The sequence below is a fragment of the Symphalangus syndactylus genome, chromosome 18 (genome assembly GCF_028878055.3).
Source record: "Symphalangus syndactylus isolate Jambi chromosome 18, NHGRI_mSymSyn1-v2.1_pri, whole genome shotgun sequence".
NCBI lineage: Eukaryota > Metazoa > Chordata > Mammalia > Primates > Hylobatidae > Symphalangus > Symphalangus syndactylus.
In genome coordinates, this window is record NC_072440.2 from 88,536,416 (window position 1) to 88,562,092 (window position 25,677).

At 40.1% G+C, this 25,677-nt stretch overlaps 1 long non-coding RNA gene across 2 annotated transcripts in view; it reads left to right on the top strand.

Moving 5' to 3' along the window:
- Positions 1 to 4,045: 4,045 nt before the first annotated feature.
- LOC129468175 (uncharacterized) overlaps positions 4,046 to 25,677 on the top strand; it is a 42,169-nt gene continuing 20,537 nt past the window's right edge. Inside the window, exons 1-2 of one of the 2 annotated variants that reach the window (XR_010117251.1) lie at positions 4,046 to 4,153; positions 8,762 to 8,926. This is a non-coding gene — a long non-coding RNA (uncharacterized lncRNA). Of the gene's footprint in view, positions 4,154 to 8,452; positions 8,634 to 8,761; positions 8,927 to 25,677 lie in introns of those variants that run through there. The other variant, XR_010117250.1, reaches the window with a different exon arrangement.

The window sequence follows — 25,677 nt, forward strand, 5'->3', positions numbered from 1 at the left end:
CTCATCTGCTGATGATATGGAAGTTATTAGTGACCATTCCATTCAGGCGTGCATCACAACAATGCTTTTAATATCATATAGCATCATAGATTAATTGCTGGTAAGTTGCTAAGTAAATATTGAATTTAAAGGGCCAACATTTTTATGAGTTGTAATGGTTTGAAGAGTTAGAGGTCAAAGAGTAAGTTTGGAAAACTTGAGTAGACCAGTTTAGAATCAAGGGTAAATACAAGGGAGTATGGTGGAAGATAATGCTGTATAGGTAGTTTGGGGTCTTATTATGGAGGACAAGTGTAAAGATATTTGTACTTTATCATGTGACAATGTTTTTGAACGGCACCATGACATGAAAATAGAATTTTAGAAATATTAATTTGGCAGTAATATATGAAATGGAAAGTAATGACTTCCTTTCAACGAGATATAGTAACTACCTACCATTTGCCAAGTATGATAGACACTGAAGTTACAAAGCTAAGTAAAACACAGTGTCTGCCCTTGGAAATAACTGTTCAGTAAAAGACATATTAAGAAAATTAAGAATAAAATTGGTTAAATACAATGATAATGGTTTAGTTGAGGTGCTGTGGGAGATAGAGGAGAGGAACTGATATGGTTTGGGTTCGTGTCCCCACCCACATCTCATGTTGAATTGTAATCCCCAGTGTTGGAGGAGGGACCTGGTGGGAGGTGATTGGAACATGGAGGCAGACTTCCCCCTTGCTGTTCTCATGATAGTGAATGAATTCCCACAAGATCTGGTTGTTTAAAAGCATGTAGCACTTCCCACTTCTCTCTCTCTCTTCCTCTTTCTCTGGCCATGTAAGACATGCCTGCTTCCCCTGCATCTTTGCCATGATTGTAAGTTTCCTGAGGCCTCCCCAGCCATGATGCTTCCTGTACAGCCTGCAGAACTGTGAGTCAGTCAAACCTCTTTTCTTTATAAATTACCCAGTATTGACTGGGTACGGTGGCGCACACGTGTAATCCCAGCACTTTGGGAGGCCAAGGTGGGCAGATCACTTGAGGTCAGGAGTTCGAGACCAGCCTGGCCAACATGGTGAAACCCCATCTCTACTAAAAAATACAACAAAATTAGCCAGGCGTGGTGACACATGCCTGTAGTCCCAGCTACTCGGGAGACTGAGGCAGGAGAATCACTTGAACCTGGGAGGTGGAGGTTGCAGTGAGCTGAGATCGCGCCACTGCAATCCAGCCTGGGTGACGAGTGAGACTGTGTCTCAAAAATAAATAAATAAGTTACCCAGTATCAGGTAATTATCTTATACCAATGTGAAAACGGACTAATACAGGAACTTGACCCAACCTAGTAATGCATGGAAGGCTTTTTTCCCCCCTGTGGATAAGTTTTCTTAACAGCATCTCAAAAAATGAAAGAATGCAATAAAAATCAGGAAAGAACACCCCAGGCAGGGGAAACAGAAGAAAGGCATAGAAACAGGCAAACAAGTTTAGGCAACTATGGGTGTTTCTAGTGTACTTTAGAATAAAGCAAAGTAAGGAAGAAAGTAGCATTAGAGGTCAGTAAAGACTTTAGATATTGTTCCTATATTCCAGGTGAGAGATGCTATAGGCCGGGACTGGGGAAGGTATAGTAGGAATGGTGAGAAAGAGATCATTTCTAGGAAATTTAGAGGTAGAATCAGTAGGACTCAGTGATTGGATGTTGGGATGAGGATAAAGAAGGGACCTGGAATTGCTCTTAGGTTTCTGCCTGGGTGATCAGATGTTAACTGAGAATGAATGAGAGGGAGGACCCAATCTGTAGTGAATACAGTATTGGACATTTTGGCATCCAGGTGCAGCACACATTTAGATAAATATATCTAAAGCTTGAAGAGGGTTCAGAACTGGAGACTTTAAAGGTTAGCTACCTATAAATGATTGTTCAAACCATGAGCACGAATCAGATCACTCAGGCAGCTTTTGAAGTGAAATGAAAATGGCAGATAGAGAAACAGCAAAGTTTAAGCAGCAGGTAGAGGATGTCTAACAATTGAGACTAATCATACCTTCTCAAAAGTGGGACAGCCAAAACAGTGGGGTCACAGAACTTGAGGAGACGATTTTATGTTCAAAATGGACAACAGTATCAAATGCTCCAGTGCAGGTCAGTAAGATATTATAGGTACTAAAATGCTGCCAGGAGATGTGGCAATTGGGTGATCTTTGTTGCTTTGAGGAAAAAGGGAAGGAGTGAGAACATAACTAGACAGGGACACAGGGTTGAGGAAAGGATTTTGATAAAAGTGAAAAAACTGAGCATGTTCATACACTGAGAGAATGGAGATGGTAGGGATGGTGAGAATAATTATAGCGACTAACACTTAGTGAAAATGTCCAGGCCTCCTTTAAAGGGCTTTGCATCTGTTAACTCCTTTAATTTTGATATCGGCCCTATGAATTAGATACTATTATTATCACCTTTCTGCTAATGAGGAGAGCTAGTCACAGAGAGATTTTTACTTGCTGAAGATGAGACAGCTAGTTAAATAGCATAACCAGGATTTGAACCCTGGGATTCTGACAAAAGAGCCTAGTTATTTACCACTGTCCTATATTGCCTTGATAGAAAGATGGAGATTGAAGATGGGTAAGAGGAGTGATATTAATGGGTCAAGATTCCAAAAGAGACTAGAAGAAGTGTTGGTCTTGAATAAGAGTATTTTATTCCAGAAGATCAGAAACTGAGGGTATAAATAGAGATGGTAAGTTTTGGGGGTACAGTGGGCTGTTGGGAAGTTTAGGAAATTAGTATCTAATAACATCAATTTTTTCCATCAAATATTTATGAATTAACACCTTTTTATTATAAAATATAACGCATACATGGAAAACTGCTTGAAACAAATATATAGGTTAATCATGAATTTATAAGATGTAACCACTACTCAGGTACAGAAATAACATTGTTAGACAATCCAAAAGTGCTGCCTGTGCTCTACTCCAGTTGAAATCTTTTTTTCCTCCAAATGTAACCACCATCCTAACGTTTATGGTAATGACTTTTTTGCTTTTCTTATAGTTTTATCACCTGTGTGCATTTTTAAATACCACATTTAAGTTTTTTTCTCCTTTGTCATTTAAATCTCTTAATCTACAAATTCCTCCTCAATCTCTCCTTTTTCTTTGCCATTAATTTGTTGAAGAAACCAGGTTTTGACCTATTGAATTTCGTGCAGTCTGGATTTTGCCAATTGAATCCCTATGGTGAGGCTATGTTCATTTATCTTTTGTATTTCTCATAAATTGGTACTTGGATCTAGAGCTGTGCCATTCAATATGGTAGCTATTGAGCACTCGAAATGTGGCTAGTACAAATTGAGATGTGCTGTGTCAAAATGCACACTAATTTTGAAGATTCATTACAAAAAATAATATGAAATATCTCATTAATAGTTTTTTTTTCCCCCTAGGAGACAGTCTTGCTTTGTCACCCAGACTGGAGTGTAGTTATACAGTCATATCTCACTGTAACCTCCAACTTCTGGGCTCAAATGATTTTCCTGCCTCAGCCTCCCAAGTAGCTAGGACTAAAGGCACATGCCACCAATGCCCAGCTAATTTTTTTATTTTTCACAGAGGTGGGGTCTTACTGTATTGCCCAAGCTGGTCTTGAACTTCTGGCCTCAATCCCAAAGTGCTTGAGCCCAAAAAGATTATAGGCATGAACCACTGCATCCTGCCCTTAATAGTTTCTTTATTGATTGCATTGAAATAATATTTTGGATATATTGGGTTACATTTATTAAAAATAATTTCCACCTTGTTATTTTTACTATTGATAATGCAGCTACTAGAAGATTTAAATATATGTGTGGCTGGCATTGTATTTCTATTGGACAGCACTGATCTAGAGACTTAACTCTGGTTTTATTTATTATTGGTTTTTGCAAGACTACTTCATAAGTGGTTGTGTGTTCTCATTAGGAGGCACATAGAGTCTGGTTATCCTCCTTATTGTGATGTCATCAGTGACTGATATTTGATGCCTAAATTCATTAGAGCCTGCAGAATGGTGAGTTCTAACGTAATCTTATTCCTTATTCACTTATTAGTGGAAAATGCTATAAAGAGAAATATTTCTTTGTCTATTATCTGCCTATCCAACAGTGCAAGTCACATAGGAAAGGTAGGATTAATGATAGATTCTTTGCCTTTAGTAACTAGTTTTCAATGAATTTAATGAATTATTTCCTTACCAATCCAAAGGTGATGAGTTGATTTGGTATTATTGCAAATTCATAGATTTAAATATATTTGATGTATTACAATGCATTGCTATTATGATGCTTATTACTGCTAAAATGGTCCCATTTTTGTCCTATCAGAGTCTTTTCAAATTGCCCCCTGAGTCCTATTGACACAACTCTAGCAATCTTTGTAAGTTTGTAATCTCTGTTTCATCTGTAGTGATATCCCCTCTTTTGTTCCTGATATTGGCAATTTGTATCTTTTCTCTTTTTGTTTTTTCTTGATCGGTTTCTTTTTATTTATCTTTTCAAAAAAACTAGTGTTTGAGTTCATGGATTTTTTTGTTATTGTTTCTTTCATTTTCTGATTTCTACACTTCTGCTTGCTTTGTGCTTAGATTCTTAAGTTGAAAGATTAGATTATTGGTTTGAGAACTTTCTTTTCTAATATAAACATTTAATGTTGAAAATTCCTAAGCACTGCTTTAGCTGTATTCCATACATTTTGACATGTTGTATTTTTCTTTTCTTTCCTTTGTTTTTTTTTTTGAAACGGAGTCTTGCTCTGTCACCCAGGCTGGAGTGCAGTGGTGTGATCTCTGCTCACTACAAGCTCCACCTCCCGGGTTCACACCATTCTCTTGCCTCAGCCTCCTGAGTAGCTGGGACTACAGGTGCCTGCCACCACACCCGGCTAATTTTTTGTATTTTTGGTAGAGATGGGGTTTCACCATGTTATCCAGGATGGTCTCGATCTCCTGACCTTGTGATCCGCCTGCCTTGGCCTCCCAAAGTGCTGAGATTACAGGCGTGAGCCACTGCACCCAGCCTGACATGTTGTATTTTCATTTTCATTCAGTTCGGAATATTTTCTACTTTCCCTTGAGATTTCTTCTTTGACCCCTGAATAATTTAAATGTATATTGTTTAATTTTTAAATATTTGGGATTTCTCAGATTTTGTGTTAACACTTTCTCATTTAATTATGTGATAGTCAAAGAATATACTATGTATTATTTTAATTCATTTAAATTTATTCTGGTTTGTTTTGTTACCCAGAATGCAATCTATCTTGGTGAATGTTTTACATGCACCTGAAAAAAAACTGTGTATTCTGTTGTCATTGAGTGGAGTGTTCTATTAGTAGCAGTTATATCACATTGATTGCTCATGTTGTTCAAGTCTTCCATATCCTTGCTGATTTTCTGTCTACTTATACCAGTTACTGAGAGAGGAGTGTTGACATCTCCAAGTATAATTGTGGATTTGTCTGTTTCTGTTTTCAGTTCTATCAGTTTTTGCTTCATATATCTTGAAGCTCTATTGTTAGTTGTATCACAGTTTGGATTGTTATGAGTTCTTGGTGAATTGAACATTTTATTAGCATGTAATATTCTTCTTTATCCCTGGTAATTGTCCTTGTTCAGATTCTACTTTGTTACTAATATAGCTACTTCATTCTTTTTTAAACAATAAATATTTGGATGATATAGCTTTTCCCATCATTTTACTTTTTTCCCCTCTAGACTTTCATCTTTCCATATATGTGTCAAAAGTCAAAATTACAACAAATTTAGTGCAAATACTTAATTTGCTTTTACTGGCAATTCTAGGATGGGGCAACATCTTATTCCATAAAACAGAATGGATATTCTGATGAGTTGCGCAGAGGAGGCTGGCTTTACAAGCAGAAAAGGGCTGCAGAAAGCAGAAATGGAACAAAAGGGAATTATTAGCATCAGTTAGTTCAGGTTACTTTCTTACACGGTTAAAACAGAGGAGGACTTCCTTATGCTAGTTCAGACAAGCCGAGTCCCCTTCTGGTTAGTTGCTGTGAATCTCCTGTTTCATTTTGTTTTAATTGGCTCATTTCAAAGTTCACTGTGATTACCTTGCACTTAATATGAATGACTCCATTCTGGTTTGGTCTGATCTTAGGAAGGAGCTCAGTCCAAAACAATAGCCTCCCACAAAATTCATTTAGCATATTTAATTTCTGAAATAGTTTGGATTTGTGTCCCCACCCAAATCTCATGTTGAATTGTAATCCCCAGTGTTGGAGGAGGGACCTGATAGGAGGTGATTGGATCATGGGGACAGACATCCCCCTCATTGTTCTTGTGATAGTGAGTTCTCACAATATTTGGTTGTTTAAAAGTGTGTAGCACCTCCCCTTGCTTTATCTTCCTCCTGCTCCTGCCATGTAAGACATGCCTGCTTCCCCTTCCGCCATGATTCTAAGTTTCCTGAGGCCTCCCCAGCCATGCTTGCAGAACCATGAGCCAATTAAGCCTCTTTTCTTTATAAATTACACAGTCTCAGGTATTTCTTTATAGCAGTGTGAGAATGAACTAATACAATTTCCTTCTTCAACAAGGAGAATTATGTCTCTTATTATCCTTCATATATATTTTGGAATTTTTTAATTCCCCAAATACATATGAAGTAGCTAAATAAGAATTAACCCATATCACCAAAACAAACAAAAAACACCCCCTACTAACTAGAGTTCAAAATTTGATTGTAGTGTTTTTTGTCTTTAGGCTAAGGACATATAGTGTAAATATTGTTTTCAAAAGTTAGTTGGCTTAATCTCCCTTTCCAACACCATTTACTCTGATTATGTTATTCTTTGAAACAAAATTTAGTTAGTTTCTTTTGGTTTTAGTTCATGTTAGGTTTTAAGGTTCCTCCTATCTTTGTTGATTTTTTTTGTAGTATGTAAAATATTAACATAGTCACAAAAGTCATAACTATGCCAACAAGTTAGATCCAGAGAAGTGTCAGTGCCCCAACCCCTCTACCATGTACCAATCTCATTAGTTTATCTACCTGGTGTTTCTTTTGCCAAAATAAGTGTTGTACATGCGTATTTTATTTCCCCTCTTTGTTTATACAAAAGGGAACTATTATATAGATACTCCTTTGCATAGTTTCAAAAAAACTTAATAGACCTTTTTTTTAAAGCAGTTTTAGATTTACAGAAAAATTGAACATAACATACTGACAGTTCCCTTACATCTCGTCTCCCACTCCACCCCTTGCCCTATTTCCCCTATTATTAACATCTTGCATTAGTGTGATGCATTTGTTACAATTGATAAGCAAATATTCATACATCATTATTAACTAAGGCCCATAGTTTGCATTAGGGCTCACTTTGTGTTTTACATTCTATGGGCTTTGACAAATGTTTAATACCATGTATCCATTATTGCAGTATCATTCAGAATAGTTTTGCTGCCCTAAAAATCCGTTATGTTCCACTTATTCATTCCTCCCTTCCTGTCTCTGACAACCACTAATATTTTTACTGTCATCATAGTTTTGTCTTTCTAGGATGTTATATAGTTAGAATCATAGAGTATGTAGCCTTTTCAGATTTGTTCATTCACTTAGCAATATGCATTTAAGGCTCCTTCATGTCTTTTTGTGGCTTGATAGCTCATTTCTTTTTAGCACTGAGTAATATTCCATTGTATGGATATGCCAGAGTCTGTTATCCATTCACCTGTTGAAGCATATCTTGGTTGCTTCCAAGTTTTGTCAATTATGAATAAAGCTGCTACACATATTCATGTGCAGGTTTTTTTTGTGGGCATGTTTTCAACTCATTGGATATATATATATAAAATCATCATGATTGCTGGATTATTTGGAAAGGGTACGCTTAGTTTCATAAGAAGAGCCAAACTGTCTTCCAAAGTTGCTGTGTCATTTTGCATTCCCACCAACAGTGTTCTTGTTTGTCCGACAGTTTGTCAGCAGTTAGTGCTATGTGTGGTTTGGATTTTGGCCATTCTAATAGGTGTGAAGTGGTGTTTTGTTGTTTTAATTTGTAATTCCCTAATGACATATGATGTTGAGCATTTTGTCATATGCTTACTTGCTGTCTGTAGATGGTAAGGTGTCTGGTTAGATCTTTTGCCTATTTTTAAATTGTGATGTTTGTTGAGTTTTTAGAGTTCTTTGTTTTGGATACCAGTCTTTTTATCATGTATGTATTTTGCAGATATTTTCTCCCAGTCTGGGGCTTGTCTTTTCATTCTCTTTGCAGTCTTCATCATTTTACTTTTTAACTTATCTATATTATTATATTTCAAGTAGATTGCTTTTAGAAAGAAACTTTGATCTTCTTTGTTTTTTTAAAAATCTAATCTAACAATGTTTTTTTAATCGGTGTTTAGATAATTTACATTTAATGTATTTTTAAAAGTTTTTGGTAAAATACACATAGCATAAAATTTGCCCTCTTAACCATTTTTAAATGTATAGTTCAGTGGCATTAAGGACATTCACATTGTTGTGCAGCCATCAGCGGCATCCATCTCCAGAGCACTTTTCATCTTGCAAAACTGAAGCTTTGTACTCATTACACAACAACTCCCCATTTGACCGCCTTCATATAAGTGGACTCAGGTAGTATTTTTCCTTTTGTGTCCGGCTTATTTAATTTAGCATAGTGTCCTTAGGTTTCATCTATGTTGTAGCACATGTCAGAATTTCCTTCCTTTTTAAGGTTGAATAATATTTCATTTTATGTATAGTTGACCCTTGAACAACATGGGTTTGAATCATGCAGTTCCACTTATTTGGAGTTTCTTTCACCACTGCCACCCCTGAGACAGCAAGACCAACCCCTTCCTCCTGCCTCTCTCCCTCAGCCTGCTCAACATGAAGATGACAAGGATGATACTTCCAGCTAATAAAAAGTAAATACATTTTCTCTTCATTATTATTTTCTTAATAGTACTTTCTTTTCTCTAGCTTACTTTATTGTAAGAATACAGTATATTCACATGTTAACACACAAAATGTATTAATCAACTATTTGTGTTATCAGTAAGGCTGTTAGTCAACAGCAGGCTATTAGTAGTTAAGTTTTTGGGGAGTCAGAAGTTACACATAGATTTTTGACTACACATGAGTCAGCACCCTTAAACCTCATGTTGTGGAAGGGTCAGCTGTATATAACAAATTTTGTTTATCCACTCATCCTTTGATGGACACTCGGGTTGCTTCCAGTTTTTGGCTGTTGCAAATAATGCTATGAACATGAGTATACAAATATAACATGAGTGTGCATGAGTGTGAAGTACCCGCTTTCATTTCTTTTGTGTGTATATCCCAGAAGTGGAATTCCATTTGTATGGATCATATAGTAATTCCATTTTTAGTTTTTTTGGGTGTGTGTTTGTAGTGTCACTCCCATTTTATTTTTTTAAGGAAATTGTCATACTGTTTTCCATAGCAGCTGTATCATTTTACTTTCCCACCAACAGTGCACAGGGTTCTAATTTCTCCATAATCTCACTGATACTTATTTTCTGGGGTTTTGTTTGTGTGTGTTTTTCATATAGCAGCTGTCCTAATGGTTGTTAGGTGGTTTACATTTTTACATTTAATGTAATTATTTATATGTTTGGATTTAACTCTACCATTGTATTGTAGGTTTTCTGTTTGTCTCTTCTGTTTCTTATTCTTCTGGATTCTTTCAGATTATTTAAAGTTTTAGTATTTCCTTTTATTTCTTTATTAGCTTCTTGGCTATATTTCTTCATACAGCTTTTAGGGGTTTCTCTGGGGCTTACAATATACATACCTAACTTTTCACAATGTACCTAAAGTTAATATTTTTCTACCTTAAGTAATATATGGAAATCTTCCAGCCATATGTTATAATTGACATATGAATTACATTTACATACATTGAAAACTCTACTAGACAAGGTTATAATTTTTGCTTCCAATAGCCACAAATATTTTTAAGAACTTAAAGGGTAAGACATAATCTGTTATATTTACACAGATATTTATTGTTTGTGTTGCTCTTCCTTTGTTGCTGAAGTCCAGGTTTTATTTTCCTTCCACCTAAAGAATTTCCTTTAGCATTTCTTTTGGAGAAGGTCTAGTAGTGACAAATTCTTAGTTTTCCTTCATTTGAGAATTTCTTTATTTTGCCTTTATTTCTGAAGAATATGTTCACTGGATCTAGAATTATGGGTTGACAGTTCTGCCCTTTCAGCTCTTTAAATTGTTATTTCATGGCCTTCTAGCCTCCATGGTTTCTAATGAGAAATTCACAGTCATTTGAATTATGATTTATATATAATGCATTGTTTTTCTCTGGCTGCTGTTAAAGATTTTTTTTTTCTGTCTTGATACTCAGTCACTTGGTTATGATGTATCTAGGCATAGATTTATTTGAGTTTAACCTGTTTCGGATTTGCTGATCTTTGTATATCTGTAAGTTAATATATTCTACCAAGTTTGGGAAGTTTTCAGTAATAATTTCTTTAAATCGTCTGTCTGCACCAATATCTTTCTCCTTTCCTGTTGTGATTTCAGTGACATGAATGTTAGACCTTACAGTATTGTCTTGCAGGTCTCTGAGGCTCTTTTCAATTTAAAAAAATAGATATCTTTCTCTGTTATTCAGAATAGAGAATTTTCTTTTTACTTTTATTTTTTGTTTTTTTTAATTGACAATAATTGTACATATTCATTGGGTACATAGGGATGTTTCAACACATACAATATATGGTGATCAGATCAGGGTAATTAATATATTCATCATATCAAACATTTATCTTTTTTTTGGGAACATTCAATATTCTTCTAGCTATTTGAAACTATATATTATTGTTAACTATAGTCATTCTGAACTGGTATAGAACACTAGAACCTATTCCTCCTATCTAGCTGTGATTTTGAATCCTTAACAAATCTCTCCCTATTCCTCCCTTCCCTCTACCCTTCCCCATCTCTAGTATCTGCTATTCTACTTTTCGTTTTCATGAGATAAACTTTAACTTCCACAGATACAAGAGAATATGTGGTGTTTAACTTTCTGTTCCAGGCTTCACTTAACATAATGTCCTCAAATTCCATCCATGTTGCTGCAAATGGCAGGATTTCATTCTTTATTATGGCTGAATAGTATTCCATGGTGTATATACCACATTTTCTTTATTTGTTCCTCTGTTGTTGGACACTTGGGTTGTTTCTGTATCTGATTCTGTATCTTGGTTATTGTGAATAGTGCTGCAACAAATATGGGAGTGCAGATGTCTTTCCAATATAATGATTTCCTTTCCTTTGGGTAAATTCCCAGTAGTGGGACTCCTGGATCATATGGTAGTTCATTTTCAGTTTTGTGAGGACCCTCCATACTATTCTCCATAGTGACTGTACTAGTTTGCATTCCCACCAATGATGTATAAGAATTCCCTTTTCTCTACATCCTCATTGTGGTTTTGATTTGTATTTTCCTGAGGATTAGGGATGTTGAGCATTTTTTCATATATTTGTTGGCCATTTGTATGTGTTCTTTTGAAAAACATCTGTTCAGATTCCCTCCCTCCCTCCCTCCCTTCCTTCCCTCCTTCCCTCCCTCCCTCCCTTTCTCCTTCCCTCCTTCCTCCTTTCTTTCCTCCTCTCCCCTCCTCTCCCTGCCTCCCCTCACCTCTCCTCTCCCTGCCCCTCCCCTCCCCTTCCTTTCCTTTCTTTTCTTCTCTTTCGTTTGTTGTTGTTGTTGTTTTTTGGTTGAGACAGGATCTCACTCTGTCACCCAGGCTGGAATGCAGTGGTGCAATCATAGCTCACCACAGTCTCGACTTCCTGGCCTCAGGTGATTGTCCCACCTCAGCCCTGTGAGTAGCTGGGACTATAGGCACATGCCACCATGTTTGGCTAATTTTTTGTACTTTTTGTAGAGATGGGGTTTTGCCATGTTGCCCAGGCTTGTCTCAAACTCCTGGGCTCAAGTGATCCTCCCGCCTTGGCCTCCCAAAGTGATGAGATTACAGATGTGAGCCACTGTACCTGACTATTTGCCCATTTTTAAATCAGATGGTTTGTTTTTTTTCCTGTTAAGATGTTTCCAGTTCCTTGTATATTCTAGATATTAATCCCCTGTCAGATGAGTAGTTTGCAAAGCCTGTAAGCTTTCTTCTAAGAAATCTGTTGTTAGTCTAATGGAGATACCTTTATATGTGACTTGACAGTTTTCTCTTGCCTCTTTTAAAAATTTTTTCTTCTTTTTTAACTTTTGTCAATTTTATTATAATGTGTCTTGGAGAGGACCTGTTTAGGTTGAATCTGTTTGAGGTTCTTTGAGCTTCCTGGGCCTAGATGTCCATCTTTCTCCCAAGACTTGGGAAGTTTTCTGCTATTATTTCATTAGATACATTTTACTCAACTTTTTCCTTTTCATCTCCTGAAATGCCCATAATATGAATATTTGTTTGCTTAATGGTGTCCTATAAATCTTCTTCATTCTTTTTTGTTCTTTATTATTTATTTTGTCTGTGTTATTTCAAAAGACCTGTCTTCGAGTTCAGAAATTCTGCTTGGTCTAGTTTGTTGTTAAAGCTCTCAGTTGTATTTTTTCATTCACTGAAATCTTCAGCTCTAGGATTTCTGTTTGGTTCTTTGTGTTAACTACCTCTTTATTAAACTTCTCATTCAAATAATGAATTGTTTTTCTGATTTTGTTATCTATCTTTATTTTCTTGTATCTCACTGAGTTTCCTTAAGATTATTTTGAATTCTTTTTCTGACATTTCATATATATTTCCTTATAATTGGGATCTGTTCCTATAGAATTATTGTTTTCTTTGGAGGTTACATGTTTTCTTTGGAGGTTACATGTTTCCTTGCATTTTCATGGTTGATGTGTCCTTATGCTGATTTCTGTGGATCTAGACAAGTTGCCTCTTCCAATTTTATGGAGTAGGTTTCATAGGGAAAGATTTATTCATATGAATGGGTCGTATCAGTTTGGTGGGGGTCATTGGCCTTGGTTCTAGGTGGACACAGTAGTGTAGTCCTCATATAGTTTCTTCAGCTGCAATCCACACTAGTGGTGTTTGCAAATTTCTCAGTGGCCTAGGCTGAGAATTTGTGGCAATAGTGGCCCAGCCTTGCCAGGGATGGGCTCACCAGCCTGTTTCTCAGATTGAGGGTGTGTGTGTGTGCACATGGTGGGTCAGCCAGCTTGGGTTCAGGCTCCCTGTGGTTGGTCACTTGGCTGGCCTGGGGGCAGGCCCACAAGACTGTTTTTCAGGCTTGGGACACAGCTGCATGACTACTCAGTTGGCCTGGAGACATGTCTGCTGAGCGTGGCCCATGGGACTGTTTCTCTGGCTTAGCATGTGGGCATATAGCTGCTTGGTTGGCCTGGAGTGTGTCTTCTGGGTGGTGGCCCAGAGGGCTGCTTCTCAGGTCTAGGATATGGTAGGATATTGTTGCACAGCTGCTGACCTGGGGTCAGCACACAGGCTGACCTGGGGGTATGTCTGCCTGGGGCAGCTCATGGGGCTGTTTCTTAGGCCTGGGATGTAGGCACACAGCTGTTCAGCTGGCCTGGGGATGTGTCTGCAGGGAGTGACCCATTGGGCTGTTTCTTATGCCACGGACATTGGTGCACAGCTACTTGGCTGGCCTTGGGGCTTAACCTCCAGGGGCAGCCTATGGAGCTGTTTTTCAGTCCCCGGTATGGGCACATAGCTGATCAGCTGGCCTGGGGCCATTTCTGCCAGGGGCAGTCCGTGGAGTTGCTTGTCATGCTCTGATTGTGGGCATAGGGCCATTAAGCAGGTCAGGGACTTGTCTGCATGGGGTGGGGTACCTCAGGGCTATTATGTTGGCCCTGGGTGCAGGCGTTTAGCTGCTCTCCTGGCCTGGAAATGTGTCAGTTGCTTGGAGGCTTGAGGGGTAGGGCACGTAGCAGTTTGGCTGGCTCAAGAGCATGTTCATCCTGGGAAGGACTCCCACACTGTTCCTCTGGCTGGAAGTAAGGACGGTGGGAGTCAGTCTCCTATTGTGCAGGACCAGTGTTAGAGCTGATGCTGGGGCTTTATGCTGCTGGGATGTGGTGGAATGAAGATGGAGCCCTGGTGCTGGAGAGGTGCAGTGGCTACTGGCCTGCAGAGGAGGGTGCACTTCAGAGGTGGCTCTGGTCTCAAGATGGTAGAGTGCTGCGGTAGCTTGGCTCACAGTGGGTGGGGGTGGGGGTATGGAGGGCACACTTTGTGTTCCTAATCTGGGGCAATGCTACTGGATGAATTCCAGGCAGCTCTCCAAACTGGGAGACTGTGGGATTCTCTTTTTGTAAGGACTGCAGGCATCAGCAGTGGCAGTGGGGTTGATGGGGATCTTCTGCTTACCTTTTCCCTGTGATGGGAAGTCCCTCCTGACTCCAGGCAGATCTGATTTGGGCAGGGGAGACAGGGCTGCAGACACTGGGTGCCTCCACACTGCCCTCTTAACTTTTTTTTTTTTTTTTTTGAGACAGAGTCTCGCTCTGTCACCCAGGCTGGAGTGCAGTGGTGCAATCTCTTGTAGAGATCTTGCAACTTCTGTCTCCTGGGTTCAAGTGATTCTCCTGCTTCGGCCTCCTGAGTAGCTGGGATTACAGGCATATGCCATCATGTCCAGCTAATTTTTGTACTTTTAATAGAGATGGGGTTTTACTATGTTGGCCAGGCTGGTCTCAAAGTCCTGACCTCCACTGATCCACTCGCCTCAGCCTCCCAAAGTGCTGGGATTACAGGTGTGGGCTACCATGCCTGGCCTGCCCTCCTGGACTTCAGATCACCATAGGTAAGTCTACACTCCTCTGCTGTACTCCAGCACTCTCCCTTTGACACTCCAGTCAATTCTTAGCTGTTTATTTGTTGTTTTTGCCCTTTGTTGTGGGAAGAATGAATGCCAGGTATCTCTAGTCAGTCATCTTGCTCCTGAGCTCAGAGGTTTTTTTGCTGCTAGGTCACTGCCTCCTTTCTGGCTTTTAGTGGCACCTTAAGCCCAGGTTTACCTCAGCCCTAGTAAATGATTGGAGAGCTGCCCTTTCAAATGAGGGAGGTCCCAAAGGGGATATCCAGGACATGTGGGAAGGTTGGCTAAGGACTCGTGCCCAGGGGACGTGTGGGACGAACCTCCTACAGCATGGTGCTGCTTAACAGACATTTGCTTTGGTGTCTCATTTGGCAGAGTTACAGAGCGGTTTCCAGGGTTGGGGATGTCCTGCCTTCCCACTTTGTCTCTGCCAGTCCTCAGGGATATTTCTCCTTTTAGGTACTTGTGATGCTTTCTGTGGGTTAAGATAAGGACAAGACTCCTGCCAGGAACCCAAGATGGTGGGGAAGCTGGTTGTCCACCTTAATCTCACTTTTCCTGGTGTAGAAACAGTGAGTTGGGGGGAAGTTTTCCATGTGCTTGGTGCCAGGCAGAATGGGGGAAAGGTTGTCATGGATGTGGAAGTCCTATTCTCTTACCATCTGCTTGGAGTTTTTTCACTTCTCTGCAATCCTGAGAACTGTCTCATTTTCATATATGAGTTCTGGGATATTTCTGGTGATGGTCTTGGCACTGTATATTTGTTTTCGGTTTTCTGGATGGAGTGGGGGAAGTGAAACAAGCTTGCTTCTACGCTGCCATTTTGGAGCTGAGAATTTCTTTTAAAGTTTTTAATTATTTCAGCATCTGAGCAGTCTTGTGGTTGGCTTTCTTGATTGCTTTTCCTCCTTAGGGTTGTTTAATGTATTCCTAGTTCCTTGTATGTCAAGTCATTTTGGATTGTGTCCTGAACATTTTGAATATTCTTTATGTTGTTCTGGGCCTTGTTACAGTCTTGGGGAGAAAGCTAACCTTTTTTGTTTTAGCAGACAGTCAACTCGGCTAGGTTCAGACCAAAAGTCCTGGCCTAGTTCCTGTGGGCTGTGTTTCCATTGTCAGCTTAGTTTCCAAAGCTCTGTAGTGCCTTTATATTCAATCTCTGTGTTAGGCTGAATAATGGCTCCCCAAAGATGCCCATGGCCGAATCCCCAGAACCTGTGAATATGTTGTCTTATGTGGTAAACGGGACTTTGCAGATGTCATAAAGGATCTTAAGATGGGAGATTATTGTGGATTAGTGTGTGGGCCCAATGTAATCATAAGGATCCTCATGGGAGAGAGACAGGAGAATCAGGAAAAGGAGCTGTGATGGCCAAAGCAGAGGCTGGCGTGATGTGATCTGAAGATGGAAGAAGGGGCCAGGAGCCATGAAGTACACGCGGCCTCTGGAAGTTAGAAAAGGCAAGGAAGTGGATTCTTCCCTAGAGCCTCCAGAACACAGGTCTGCCAACACCTTGGTTTTAGCTCCTAAGACCCGTTTTAGACTTCTGACCTCCCAGATCATAAGATAATAAATTTGTTGTCTTAAAGCCACTAAGTCTGCAGTGATTTTTAATAACAATCCTAGGACACTAATATAGTTCTCCATGTGCACCACGCAGGGGCAAGTCTAAGAACCTGGTGGTGGCCTACATCATAGTTCAGATCTCACAGCCTTTTCCCTCTTGGTCCTGGTCAGTTCTACACATGGGCAGCTCAGGATTTTGTGCAATAATTGAAAGGACCTCTTTCTCCATCTCCTTACTCTCTGTGATCTTCCCCCGACTCTCAGGCTCCTAAGAGACCCCTTTCCTGGTGGTTTGGCCAGAGAGACAAGAACCCTTACGAGTACTTCTGCTATCATGGCCACTGTTGCCGTGAGGAGGCTAATGCTTTCCTAGGGCTCACTTGGGTCTGGGTCTGGAGAGTGTAATGAGAGAGGGTTTTTCTTCTGGGGTTCTGGCTGCCCTAGAGAATAAACTAGGAGATAAGGAGTAAAAGGCAAACCCACCATGTGGGTAATTCTTTGACTTCCTTTTCCTACCCAGTTTACTGGCTTTTTAAAAAAAATTTTCTCGGAGCCCATTAATAATTGTTTTCTGTCTCCTGTTCAAGATTTTTAGCTGTAATCAATGGGAAAGATGCAGTAGAATGTACCTACACCATCCTAACCAGAGCCAGAAGTTTCTTCATTTCTTTGTTACTTAAAAAAAATTCCTGCCCTTCTTTTTCCCCTTCTGTTTGTCTTAAGGCATTATTCATTTTTTATTCACTGTTATGTCCTTTCTAGTTTAGCCTGCATTTCTAAAATAATTTTTTGCTAATTCTCCCTGAGTTATTTTACTTCATTTGTGAGTTTTTCCAATTTTGGGGTTATATTGTTCTTTCATTTCCTATATTATTGTCACATGCCCTTTTGCTTGTGTTGAAGATATTAGGTTGCCATTTTCTTTTGTAGCCATGTCTTTCTGCACTGCTTTTATTGCCTATGGGGTAGCCTTCTCCTTTTGAAGTCTTTTCTTATATTTATATAGTATTTCCTTTCAATCATTTTGTTATTTTTACATGGAATTATGTTTCTTGAACTTTTAGAAGGAAGCCTGGATTTCATGGCTCTGGAGCTCTCTCTTCTGTTATTTTTGTGAAGTGTTGAAATAAATGGCTGCTGACTTGCTGAAATCTCACTTTGCTCCCCTCACCTCCTTCTATTTGGACCTCTTTTTTCTTTGTTTCTTTTGTCCCTGCGTTGTTCGATTCAGATTCTCTCCCTGGTACTTTTTCCTTAATCTGGGCTCTGTCCTGGAAGAAGGCTTGGGCTGGTTAGTTTCGAGGATTCACAAGGCTCATCCTTGCCATGGAACCCTTGCACTACCCCGAGAGCTGGGGCACAAAGCTCCTCTCACTGCCCGCTGCTGTCCTCAGCGTGGCCCCTGTGCATTCCCGTGAGTCTCTGTTGGGTTCTCAGTTCCATTCCATGCCAATTACTTTTTTCTACTTTCTTCCTCACACAGGTGTACCACAGAGTCTCATAGGTATTAATGGCGTGTTCCTACTCACTTGGCATTTGGAGTTCCAGGGAGTCTTTACTATTTAATTTTATTTTCGATGTTGTCCAGGAATCTTTAGACTTTTCATCCTGGTTTCTCTGTTTTTAGTGGGCAATTCTGGATGATTAAAAGCACTGCGTGGCCACTGCCTCCATCCTCCTAAGTTATTTTGGTGAAAAGGCGTGTTCTTCTGCCAAGCACAGGTTCTAGGTAGGAAACTCACAGGAGAGAAGTGAAGATTTAGCACAGTCACTGATGGAAATAGGAAAGAGAGCTGTCTGAGAGTAAGGTGAGGGCACAGTTGGAGGTGGGGTCCACGTATTCACAGTGGCACCAGCACCAGTCTGTGTGAATGTGGGCTTTTTCCCCTGCTTGCAGCTGTCACCCCAAATAAAACATCAGAGGAGGCTGATAGTTGAATTAAGTTAGGATTGCAGTTTTGTCTTGTTTATCCAACAGAAAGATGACAATGTTAGGGAAGTCAGATAATTTGGGGGAGAAGAATTCCATTCTTGGGAAGTGAAACCAGGGTGGGGCTGCTAAATTGGGAGGCAATGGAAAGGATCAAGAAACTGAATGTCTCTAATGAAACTAAAGAGCAAATGTAGTAGTAGACCATGTGAATGTGCTGGATGGAGGCCTGCCAGAGATTTCATGGGTAGAGCAGATCCAGGTAACAACAACAACAATGAAACGTCCTACGTTAGGTGCAGGCTAATATACCTGATCTCTATAAATTATTAGATGCCCTGGAATTTCCAATTTCTCAGCAAATGGTAAATCAGTAAACCTTGCTGTATATTATCACAGCAGTTTAAGAGCCACAAAGATCACAGGCTCAAGAAACTTTGCAAGTATTCCTAAAAATACATAAATAGCTCTAGTCATGTGTCTATAATATGGTATCTACATAGAGCACAGAGCTTTTCTAACATTTTCACTGTGGCAACAAAGCAAAGTTAATTTTGATGTGAGATAATAGTCTTTCTAAACATTGTGTATGGTTACTCTTATAGCTGAATATTTCTTGAGAAAGTGTTGGAAATTAATTACAAATTTCTATTTTAGCATTTTAATGAGTGCAAAGTATTTTAACAAGACTTTGCAAACAGAACATCCCTTTAGAAAGAAATGTGACAATCCACAGTAACATTAGACTTAGTACGTTACTGAAATAAAGGCTATTTGTGGTGGGGAGTCTCAACTTATGTCACATATTTAATGGAAACATCAGTAAGCTGTCAGCTCTGTAGTTTATCATACTTTAATAAAGAAATTTAACAGATTATGTTTAAAATAGAGCAAAGAAAGGAGTAATTGCCTATCACACTGTAAAAAATCAGTTACAAATCTTTGGAATGTTTCTTTACACTAATTTCCACATTGTTTGAGCTTCAGTATTTAACCACAGAAACAGAAAAGCAACCCTATGTTCTCAAGATTTTATGGCTAGAATTGGATGCAACTTTGGCTGTCTATTAATACCAATGTTAATCTAAATACAAATATTAAAAAATCTTTTTATGCTTTAATTTCTTTTTTTTTTTTTTTTTGAGATGGAGTCTTGCTCTGTCACCCAGGCTGGAGTGCAGTTGTGCCATCTCTGCTCACTGCAAGCTCCGCCTCCCAGGTTCACACCATTCTCCTGCCTCAGCCTCCCAAGTAGCTGGGACTACAGGCGCCTGCCATCACGCCCGGCCAATTTTTTTGTATTTTTAGTAGAGACAGGATTTCACCATGTTGGCCAGGATGGTTTCGATCTCCTGACCTTGTGATCCACCCGCCTGGCCTCCCAAAGTGTTGGGATTACAAGCATGAGCCACCGCGCCTGGCCTTTAATATGATATTTTAATGACAATACTAGAATTAATGTGAAAGTTTTCAATTTTTAAATATAGGTGGGACAAATGACTGATTATTCTTTGCTGCAGGTGACTTAAAAAGATTGTCATGTTGTTCAAAATTAACAAAGTATAAAATGTCTAGGAGCCTTTTCCAGAAGTTGTCAGGTCACAGTTTTGCAGCTGTCATTGGATATGTGGGTTGGTTGTTTTAGTTTATATGTAGAGTAGTTATTGTAGGTGTGTTTATTGGATTTTTTTCAATTAAAAATATTACAATATGAGTAGAGAGAGACTGAAGTCTTCTGGACAGATGATTCCTATGAAACATTTTGCTGCATTCAGGAAAGGATTTTATCAACTTCAGAGAATATCAATCTTATTTCTTCTGCTACCATATAAAAATACATACATTTTTCCTTTTTATTGGAGACAGAGTCTTGCTCTGTCACTCAGGCTGGAGTGCAGTGGTGCGATCTTGGCTCACTGCAGCCTCCGCCTCCTGGGTTCAAGTGATTCTCCTGCCTCAGCCTCCCGAGTAGCTGGGATTACAAGCATATACCACTATGCCCAGCTAATTTTTGTATTTTTAGTAGAGACAGGGTTTCACCATGTTGGCCAAGCTGGTCTTAAACTCCTGACCTCAAGTGATTCACCTGCCTTGACCTCCCAAAGTGCTGGGATTACAGGCGTGAGCCACTGCGCCTGGCCCCTATATTGATTTTTCATAAGAAATATTTTGAGGGCCAGGCGTGGTGGCTCACGCCTGTAATCCCGGGAGGCCAAGGCCGGCAGATCACGAGGTCAGGAGATGGAGACCATCCTGGCTAACACGGTGAAACCCCGTCTCTACTAAAAATACAAAAAAAAAAAAAAAAAAAATTAGCCGGGCGTGGTGGTGGGTGCCTGTAGTCCCAGCTACTCAGGAGGCTGAGGCAGGAGAATGGTGTGAACCCAGGAGGCGGAGCTTGCAGTGAGCAGAGATGGCGCCACTGCACTCCAGTCTGGGCGACAGAGCAAGACTCTGTCTAAAAAAAAAAAAAAAAAAAAAGTATTTTGAGAATTCTAAATTAGAATTTGCTTCTGAGTCTTCACAAGATTACAATTACTTTCTGTTGTACTTCTTTCAGGAATGAGGGCAGAATGTGTTGACCTCAGAATTCCATATGATTATTTGAGCTTGTGTCATAATTTAGAAGAGAAGAAAATTTGGGGTTGGGGGTAATGGCCAAATACATTGGGAAAACTCTGCCTTTTGTATCCAGTTTAGTAAAATTAGAATGAATGTTAGTCTGTTTTTGATTCTGAGAAATCTGTAGTAAAGAAACCTATTTAACCTTGATAAACCCAGCATTTCCCAAATTTATTTAATCTCAAAACCTTGTATATCACTGTTCATAGCAGCATTATTAATAATACCTGAAATGTGGAAATAACCCACATGTCCAGTAACTAATGATTGGATAAACAAAATGTATTCATTTTTGTATATATCCATTGTGTGTATCTGTATAATGGAATAATATGGAGCCATAAAAGAATGAAGTGCTGACACACGCTCCAGCATGGATGAACCTTGAGAACACTTAGTTAAGTGAAAGAAGCCGGAAACACAAGGCCAAGTATTGTATGATTCCATTTTTATGAGACGTTCGCAATAGGCAATCCACAGAGACAGAAAATAGATTAGTGGTTGCCTGGGGTTAGGGGTTGGGGAGAATGGGGAGTATGCTAATGGGTACAGGTTTCTTTTTGGGGTGATGAAAGTGTTCTGCAATTAGTGGTTATTGTTGCTCAATTCGTGAATATACTGAAAAACCACTTTAAAAGGGTGAAGTGTATGGTATGTGAATTATATGTCAATAAAGCTGTTACTTTAAAAAAAAAACCTCCATAAAAAAGGGCTATAGCAACAATTAGGGCAAGAAGTGATAAGGGTTTAAAAATAAGGCAGTGGTGATAGAAAGGGACTGGAGAATTTAGGGAGTGAATTGAAGAGCCTCAGTGGCTGATTTGTACCAACAGGAACGTAAAGACCCAGGGCTAACACCCTAAGGAGACAGTGCTCATGGGTCCTCTGGTGCCCAGGTTTGCACTTGAGCAGTGGCCGGCTTCACCGAGAATGAAAGAATTCTGTACACATAGTGAATGAAAACCCTTTAACTAAAACTTCTAATGGCAAAAACTGCCATTACTTGTGCACCAACCTAATATTTCTTCAGTCATCTGTAGGCTGCAGGGCTGGCTACAGCAGCATACTTGCTTATACTTTTTCATGTGCTGTTGCCAGTGGAGTTGGGGTAATCTGGCTGGCGCTGCGCACCAGGGCGAGGCAGCCCACGGTGGGAGGTGGAGAAGGCAGTCTTACCGACCTAGTATGAGGCACTCAAAGGCTGTCCTCATTTTCTAGGAGGAAACACACCCAAATAACCTGCATATGTTCTAGAGTGGGCGGCAGAGTGCATGCATGGCAAGTTTGGATGGTGAACACACATTCTTCAAGTCTTATTTCTTTTTCGTAAAGAGATCCATGGGATTCCTCTTTGTGTCTACTCCCAACAGCACATCTCAGTCTTTTTACCATCATGTGAAAACAGCAGGCTCTTGGAGTTGAGTCCTTATGTTATTCAGCTCCTTGACCCAGCTGTGAAAACTTTCTGTATCCTTGGATACCAAGGTCATGATATTCCCTTTGGGGCCAAGGCTGCTGCGGTCAGCGTGTATGCTGTTCTCCCCTCTCCTCTGCTCTCCCAGGCCGAGGCTATGGTTCCACAAGAATGTGAGGAACTCTTTGAGAGTCCATCACACAGTGCAGGCTCACAGCAGGAGTTTCTAATGAGGCGGCAGTGGATGGTCTCACATCTCATTGAGTGGACTCTTTCCTTACCCCAGTCCCAGGTTTTCTGTTTAAAGCCAAAGCCTTCATTATGTTGCGGAGACTCTTACCAGGTGTTTTTAAAACCACTTCTAAAGAGGACTATTTTTAACAGAGCTGAATGTCTATCCCATTCACAGAGTTCTCTGTTTGCTTATTACGGATTTTTGAGGTAGCCTGGGGAGGAGGATTGTACCTTAAAAACTCCAGGCAGACTTGGAGGGGCTGTGTAGCGTGAGCTCCTCGAGTCTCACTGAGCCAGGTTTGAAGGCTTAGATGCTGTAAACCTGCTCTCTGCTTAAGGTCTCAGGGCCCCGCAGCCTCACTCCTGCAGTGGGGATAACCATCCTGTGCAGGACTGTAATGAGCATGAAACTCAACAGTGTACATAGAGCACTTGGGGCATGGCCTGACTATAACCGGGCAAGCCACTTTTCTGAGACTGTTTCCTCTTCTTAAAGGGTGAAGATGAGGCCCTATGCCTTTTAGGGTAGTTGAGAGGATAGAATGAGTTAATGTGTGTAATTATGTTGTATACATATATTAAGGTTCAATTAGAGGAGACATGTACAGGGATCTTAATAACCCATTCCAGAGTTTTAGCACGAATACATGGTAGCATATTTTTTATTTGTAATTGTCTTTGTTACTTGATAGTGAACCCTCTCTAACTTCTCCATTGCTTATGGTACCCAAAATAGGAGATGATCTTCACAAAAGAGAATCTCAGACTGAAATTCTGGGGAAAGGGCCAGGTGCGGTGGCTCACTCCTGTAATCCCAGCATTTTGGGAGGGTGAGGTGGGTGGATCATCTGAGGTCAGGAGTTCGAGACCAGCCTGGCCAACATGGTGAAACCCCCATCTCTACTAAAAATAAAAAAATTAGCCAGACGTGATGGCAGGGGCTTGTAATCCCAGCTACTTCAGAGGCTGTGGCAGGAGAATCCCTTGGACCCGGGAGGCGGAGGTTGCAGTGAGCTGAGATCGCGCCATTGCACTCCAGCCTGGGTGACAGAGCGAGACTCTGTCTCCAAACAAACAAACAAAAAAAGTAATTCTGTGGAAAGATTACTCTCTCCCTCACTATCCATTTTTAAAAATATATATATTTATATCTTTATTATAAAAATAATGTCATTATAGAAATTCTGGACAAGAGAGAAGAAAAATTGCCCACAATTCCATGAATACAACTAATAGTTTTTTTCTGACTGCAAATCTGGTCATTAAAAAGATACGCATCTTACCTATCTTTAGATGTATATCTTATATATCTTTATATACATATATCACGTACCCACAATCATATAAAAAGATACATTGTTTTCTCTTTTCTAAGTGTTTTCCGTATGGCGACATGTCTTTAGTATTACCTGTCTCACGGAACTGTGAAGACTTCATGCAGCCAGTGCTTAGCACAGTGTCGGGCATGTTGTTAGTGTCAGTAAATGAGAGCAAGTTATTATGACGGTCATCCCTCAGCATCCGCAGGGGATTGGTTCCTGGACCCCCAGGGATACCAAAGCCCTGGATGCTCAAGTCCCTGATATTAAATGGGGTAGTATTTGCATATAACCTCTGCACATCCTCCAGTGTACTTTAAATCATCTCCACATTACTTATAATACCTAATACAACGTAAAGGCAATGTAGATGGTTGTTACACTGTATTGTTTTTTCATTTGTATTATTCTGTATTGGTTTTTTGACCCCCAATTTTTTCCACGCACAGTTGGTTGAATCTGAATGGGGAACCTCTGGGTATGGAGGGCAGCTGTGTATGACTTTTCTCATAGTTTTATGATGTCCTCATGGATGCTCAGAGTGGATTCACCAGGTCAGGTGTGAATACTCCTGTGGCTCCTGATAGCCGGCGCCTGCCTCATTGCTCTCTAAAAGCGTTGTTTTGGTTGACAGAACCCTTCACTGCTCACAGGGTTCACGGCTCCTCATAAGCAGTTGGAGTCCCTCTCCCCACCATTTTTCTTAGGTTTGGGGAGCTAATTTAGTAGCTAAAAGATGTTACTACCTCACTGTTACGATTTTCATTATTTTAACAACTACCATTGTTGAGCTTTTTTGTTGTATGTTTACTGGCAACGTTTCCTCTTTGTTAGGTCTGTTTAAGACCTATTCTCTTTAACTGTTGGAATCACTTAGGCTTTTCTTATTGAATTACATGGGTTCTTTAATAAAGATATAAATCCTTTGTCATATGGATTGCAAATATTTTTCCTGACTGTTCTCTTCTTATTTTGGCTATGGGTTTTAAAAAAATCATACACATGCATAATGTGAACCATCTCCTGTTTGTGGCCGTCACAGTGAACTTTCTCACTGTCCACATCAGCTCTGGTGGTTGCACCTGGACGCTCCCCTTTGTCTCATGGACTCCTGATATAGTGGACACACATGGCTTTTGTAGCAAAATGCAATTTGTTCATCCCCCAGAGTTAAGTCTGAAATACACAGACTCTTCATAGACCCAGAGAATGTGTTTCTCTTGATTTGGGGAAATGAAGTAGACAGGAAAGGAGTTAACAGGACGATTGCTTGATTTTTATCTCAAGTTATAATTTCAGCTCTTCATGACTGGCATCCTCTAGACATTTGCCATCCTTTAGGACTGAAGGTATCACTGCAAATATTTATTTGACAAGAATATGGTCCACTCATCATAAAGCCTCAGCCAAGTTCTCTCAACATCTCCCTCTCTCGCCTACCCTGACCACCGCCTTCCGATTTTCTTTTTGGCAAGGAGACCCTTAGTCTTGGTGAAATTTGTGGATTAATGGTGTGAGGCTCTTCACATGGATGACAAAGCTGACCAATCTGCCTTCTGCGAATCTGTGAAATCTAAACTTCTTTCCCTGCCAGAGGACGGGTACTTCCATCTGGTGCTTTACCTTTTCTCCCGGGGAGGCTGGCACGCAAGTCCTTAGCATAGCAAGGTAGGTCTATACAGCAGCCTAGACAGCAGCCCCAGCCATGACTGAAGAAGGCAGTGAGGCCCCCCAACTGGATTTTAGGATAGGATAGA